This window comes from Eriocheir sinensis, unplaced genomic scaffold, assembly GCF_024679095.1.
Source record: "Eriocheir sinensis breed Jianghai 21 unplaced genomic scaffold, ASM2467909v1 Scaffold1, whole genome shotgun sequence".
Taxonomy (NCBI): Eukaryota; Metazoa; Arthropoda; class Malacostraca; order Decapoda; family Varunidae; genus Eriocheir; species Eriocheir sinensis.
The window spans coordinates 1618958-1625386 of NW_026110295.1; the positions used below are offsets into that span (position 1 = coordinate 1618958).

The 6429-nt window shown below is 39.2% G+C and overlaps 1 long non-coding RNA gene across 1 annotated transcript; it reads right to left on the bottom strand.

Annotated features, from left to right (window-relative positions):
• Nucleotides 1–1468: 1468 nt before the first annotated feature.
• LOC126988838 (uncharacterized) lies at nt 1469–6124 on the bottom strand. Its single transcript, XR_007742573.1, has 8 exons — nt 6014–6124; nt 3716–3770; nt 3203–3460; nt 2983–3045; nt 2764–2872; nt 2204–2379; nt 1992–2117; nt 1469–1548 (listed from the first exon to the last, which is right to left on the bottom strand). It is a non-coding gene; the product is annotated as an uncharacterized LOC126988838 (long non-coding RNA).
• Nucleotides 6125–6429: the final 305 nt, after the last annotated feature.

A 6429-nucleotide genomic window follows, 5' to 3' on the forward strand; every position in this document is an offset into this window, starting at 1 on the left:
TGAGGTTGTCGATTTTGTATCCCCATATAGAATGGGAATTGAATGTGAAAAGGAATGCAAAATAATTTTGAATGGTCAAGAAATGGAGAAGGTCAACGAGTTTAAGTACCTTGGATCAGTTATGTGTAAGCATGGTGGTATGGAGGGAGAGATAAGAGAAAGGGCATTGCAAGGAAGAAGGGTGGTAGGGTCTTTGGGACGAATCACGAATGGCAGAAGTGTGAGCATGGAGGTAAAGAGAGATTTGATAAATACAATAATAGTACCAACCCTCACATATGCAAGTGAAACGTGGGCCTGGAATGAAAGTCAGAGGTCTAGAGTGCAGGCAGTGGAAATGAGTTATTTGAGGAGTGCTTGTGGTGTGAGTAGAATGGATGGAATGAGATACGAAAGTGTGTATGAGTGTTTTGGAATGTGTCACGGGGGAGAAGGGAAGAAGTGTGGAGTGGTGGAACAAATGAAATAACAGACTTTAAAGTGGTTTGGCCACATGGAGCGAATGGAGTAGAGTAAGATGACCAGAAGGGTGTATGTGAGTGAGATAGAGGGAGGGAATGCTAGAGGACGACCTCCAGTGAAATGGAGAGATAGGATGCAAGAGTATGTGAGGGAGAGGGGTGAAAAATCAGTGGGGAACTTTGAGCAGGCAAGGATAGGGTCTGGATAGAGAAAGTTGGAAGCTCTTCTGCCATGGCCATCCTTTTGTGGGAGCTCCCAGGAGCAGGCGTCGATGAAAGATGATGATGGTGTTTCCATTTATACTCAGTGCAATGAAAAGAGAACTTAATGACAGGAAATGAAGTAAAAATAATCAGTAGCTAAAACATTGGGAACTATGACAACACTGTTCAGTTGTGTGGGCAGGCAGACAGACAGACAAACAGACAGTTTACTGTCAACCATCACTGGTCGGCCACTCACGCGAGGAGGGAAAGTGTGCTGCTTTTTTTTGTAATTTTGTTAAGTTGTTACGCTCATTTCAATGCCGTATACATACAGCAACGTGGAATATGCAAACATGGTGTTCATTATACGAGCTCTGTTACGGGTAACGGGAGTGCCATGGCTGCTTTATAATACTCAAGAGAATACCTAAACAGTAAATCCTTCCTTCACACACACACACACACAAAACATTCCTCACAGGACACCCTGTATATGAATATAAATAGAACCACAAGTCCACAACCATCCTGCAGTCAAATTTGCCCCTATTTTTGTACTTAATTTCATTCCAGGATTTCCTGGGATGGATGTGCAAAAATATCCAAGGATTATTAAACCTTGAAAATTGTCTGGGATTCCGGGAAACAATTCCTAGTATCAAGTATGTCAAAAAGTTTAAACTATATCACCCTCACTGGTTTGCTTGTTTGTTTCCCTTAGTTTCATTCAAGCTCAGAAACTTCGCACAACAAATTTCTGAGTCAGAAAAAAAATAATATAGTTCTGTAAGTGACTCCTTACTGTGAGGTGTCAGGTGATGGCTGCACAGGTCCCTGAATGCTGGAGGGCTGCAGTCCATCTCTGTGGTCCAATAAGTGTCTGAAAGATGGTTCATGAAAAATTCTAATTTATAGATAAAGCCTACCTTCCTCTTCTACCCTGAACCCTCCTGACAAAGAGAGTAAGATATGAATGATTTTCAATTATATATTGATGGGCTGGGAAAAAAATACTCACCTATGAGTGATTACTGTAATTACACCTCAGTACAAGCTATATGCAGGTTAGTGAAACACAACACTATGATAATTACCTGCTATCATTACATGTTCAAGATTTTTCTACACTTGTTACAAAAATGCTTAACATTACATGCAAACACAGCCATAAATTGCAACAAGTTGACAGCTCAAACCATATGCAATGAAAATTACTTACTTATCAAAGTAAAGCATAATAAGCACATGAAGTATGAACATATAGTTAAATATAAGAAAGGAACACCACATCACAACCGCACAGCTGGTAATAGCTGTACACACCTGTCACAGTGCAACTGGCTCTGGAGGAATGGCCTCAGGTTGTTGTATGGAGTACGGCTCTTGAGCTTCTTCCCATTGCTCACAGCCTCAAGTGCCACACGGTTTGAGGAGTCGATGTCAAGGACTCTGTTGAGTGTCAGTAGGTTACAGAAACCTAAATGACAAAAATGGAGCACACACAAAAATACAATTCCTTTAACATCAGTACTCACTTGTATGGACCAGTCCACTTCTGCTCCATTATCCCACCCTTCCGAGTCTCATTGCGAAGGTTTCTTTTAAGAACCTTCATCCCTACAGAGAAGCTGAAGGTCTTCACTCCTCTTGCTTTCCTGTTCCTGTACTCAGCCTTCTGCTTTTCTTGGGCTGCTTCAACTCTCTGTTCCCGCTGCATAATAAAAGTAAAAGCATAAGCATTGATAGCACTATGATGACCGGATTAATTGTACTGACATATAAATTTCCTTGTGCAAAAGATGCTTGTAATGTATGGTACAATATGGATGAAAGAATTATCATATGTAGCAGGACTTGAATTGGAATAAACGTCGAGTGTTTAATCTGGCCATATATCTGCAGTCATTACATTAAAATAGTTTGGAGACCGAATAAAGTCGGGCTAAAGCAGAGAGTCAATCTGGCAATGAATGTACTATGCTGAAACATAAATTATAGCATCAATGTAAAAGTTATGGTATTTTTCTTCGGTACTACTGCCAGACTTAAGAACATTAGCATCAGGAAATATAACACATGACGTCATCAGCCAGACCTTGGAGTGCAGTTCTTCACGCCTCTGGTCCTGCTCTTTGACACACTCCGCAATGTCCTCGGAAGAGGGCAGTTCAACAAGTTCTTCAAAGAACTGTAACAAAAAGAAACTGCAAAAGAAGATTACTTGAGAGGTACTAGACATATTCTTCAATTCTTGTGAAATATACACTTTTCTTCCAGAATTTGCACATTACATATGAATCTACTTTCTACTTACTTCTGGTGTGGTACTCCTTCCCTCTGGTTGTGCAGAAGCCTCAGGAGCAAATGTAATTTCTTCCTAAAAATATTTATTTCAATTGAACTGAAATTACGGTCATTAGGCACAAGAACAACTCTTCATATTTTTTGGGTTTGTGATTGAAAGTGATGGCTTCATATTTTAATGGAACCAATAGGAGTTGATTTCTTATATTAATTCAAACACTGGTGGTTACCTGGTGAAGTGGCCGGTGCTCACGAGCAAACATCAACCGGAAAGGTGTGAACCCGGTGGTCCGCTGCTTTTGGGTGCGGATGCTATAGGCGACTTCATCCAGGAAGTTTGGCCAGTCGGTCTTGGTCGCGTTGCAGAGCTTGGAAAGCCTGGTCTCTAGAGTCTGGTTAATTCTCTCTGCCAGTCCATTAGTCTGCGGATGGTAGGCAGACGTGATACTCCTCCGGATCCCGTAGAACTTGCAGAGTTCGTCGTTGATCTGTGGGGAATGAAGAGGTCAAAGTAGCAGCAGTAATACAACAGGTGTTATAATAGTATCATTTGTTTGCAGTGTTAATAATACCTGAGGTTTGTTCAGCATCTTAGAGCTAACGAAGCATTAGATGATGTAAATGTCCTCCTCTGACAACTGTATTGGTAATAATGCACCTCTCAGGCATACCTGAATATAACATTACATCCTGATGGCCATTCCATGAATTACAACAGAAATAACAGTAACATAAAGACTTACCGAGGAACAAAACTCACGTCCGTGATCAGTCAGGATCCTTGCAGGCTTGCCCCACCTAAGGAAAGCAGATGTCATTACACATGAAAAAAAATCTGCATCTTTTGTATCACATTCTTATATTATGCCTAAACATAATCAATTGATGGTTATGATTAAATTTCATAATTAGTTCAAACAATATGGCAAGGCAAAGAACTTTTATACAAGAACTAAAGTGAGCTTTTAATTGAAATACAATTGATGAAATAAAACAGTTGTGAGAAGCAACAAACAGAGATAAATATATGGTGTGGTACGACTGCACGGACTTTTACATGCATTGATGACAAAACATGCTGCAACCTCAAAACAATTGTGGTAATACATGATTAAAGAAATAATGATTACCAGTAGCAAACTCATCAGCTTGGACTCATTCCGTTTCACTAATTTTCAAAATAGGGAAAATATCGTGGATGGATTGTATGACAGAATTTTTTTTAAATGATTCTACCAATGATGAATATGTTTTGTTTATTACATCAGATTGTTGAATGTTTGCATATTTTTTGAAGGCAAAAAATCAGTCACGGTGATGATGGGGTAAACTTCAAAGGAAAACAATGAAAACTAAATTGATCTTGACATCAGGATACCTTTTTTAAGATGGATTGTTTAGCATCCAAACTGACTATTTGAAATTACATTCATAAGTACTGATGACATGGCAGTAAATATTTCATCCAAGTGCGGAAACTAATGATAAAAATTTACCTGTGGATAAAGGAGCGTATGCACCTGGACACCCCATAAGCTGTCTGATCTCTAAGTGGGAAGAAGTCGACAAACTTTGTGTAGAAGTCGACAAACGTGCAAATGTACCTGTAGCCTTCATCACTAACAGCCATTGGACCTGGATAGTTTAATAAAGCAGGAAGCAAAAAATACATCATGCAAAGCCATCAAACCAAACATAACCAATTACATCAGCTTGTGCAGACACTAGGTAAAGCTAGATAAATCACCCATGCTAGATCAAATTATACAGGCAAAGAGAAAGTGCATTATAACCCAGGAGAGAGAGAGAGAGAGAGAGAGAGAGAGAGAGAGAGAGAGAGAGAGAGAGAGAGAGAGAGAGAGAGAGAGAGAGAGAGAGAGAGAATTATTGTGTTCCATGAACAACAATGAGAGCTAACTACCATGCATTATAAAGCATTGTTCTTTTCATATTTACAATTATCATAAAGTAAACCCAAAAGAGTAAGACGGCTGGCATTTGAGGTAGCTCACATATGTACAAAGTTTTAAGCAAGGCATTTGACAGAGTTAAAAAAAAAAGGCAGATGGTTCCTGAGAGATTGATTAAATTGGTGAGACTTTGTAAGAAAACTCAAAGAGGTTTCATACAATGAAGGCTCCACTTGGAATGTTATAGGAGTTTAGCATCAGGCGGAGAAGAACAGCCTATATATAGAGATATAGATGAGAGTTGCAACTAAAACCAGGCATTCCAAAAGCACAACCCAGAAAAGGCCCACAAGACATCAAAATGGTATCTGACCTGTCTCGTGACCTACAACAGTAACTATACTTGGACAAAAGCATGTATATAGATATGCATGCATATATGTGTGTGCAAGGGAGTTCTACAATTATGCAAGGGATAAGTTTTTGAAAGGATCATGTAAATTTAAGCTTGAGCAGAGATAGTGCGATTTCAGCCTCAAAATCTAACTTTGAATCACTCATTTGTTGTATCCTTGTGTATGAGAAATATGAGCCCAATAAGAACATAAGAACGTTGGAATCTGCAGGAGGCCGGTAGGCCTATACAAGGCAGTTCCTTTTAGCCTAAGCTCCCGTGTATCTAACCCCACCTAGTATCGCTGTTCATGAATTTATCTAATCTATTTTTGAATGTGACAATTGTATTGGCACTCACCACATGACTGCTAAGCCTATTCCACTCATCCACAACCCTGTTAGTAAACAAATTTTTGCCAATGTCCCTGTTAAATCTGAATTTATCAAGTTTAAACCCATTACTTCGTGTCCTACCCAGTTCTCTTACCAACAAAACCTTATGAATGTTAAAAGAACTAACAGTTTTCCTTTGTGCTATTATAAATTTGCGAGAAGACAAATTCGAAGAGTTAGGAATTCTGTGTCTGTGTGTGTTGGAATATATGTACATTTGATTTCTTAACTTTTTTGCTTACCTAATACTTGTACCTGTTGCTTACCTAATACTTGTAACTTTTTTAAAAGAAACTCCAAGCCAAACCACCCGGTAACACTTTTCACATATCTGATCTTTACCGACCAAGTCGACTCCTATAAGTTCCAACGGCTCCTTCACCTTTATGGGACGCATCTCTGGGGCCTTTGTCTTCATTGGCGTGTAGTGCTGGCACTTACTACATGTTTCAATCTAGAAAACAAATGTGAAAACTGTGATAAAATTGCTTGAGGATTCAGCAAAACAATTCTGGAGAGTATTGAATTAGCTAACAATCATTTTAATTGTATCAACTTTCTGTAAAGATGCACTACTTGTGATCAGGTATTTCATGCAATACATAAACAATATTTACATACATAATGTTTCATGTCCTGGGTCATGTTTCGCCAATAGTAAACTGGGGAGACATTCTGACAAGTGGTAACCCAGCCGCTATGCCCTGCAGTGGGACTGCTGTGATGATGATATAACACGGCAGCAACCTCCTCAAAAG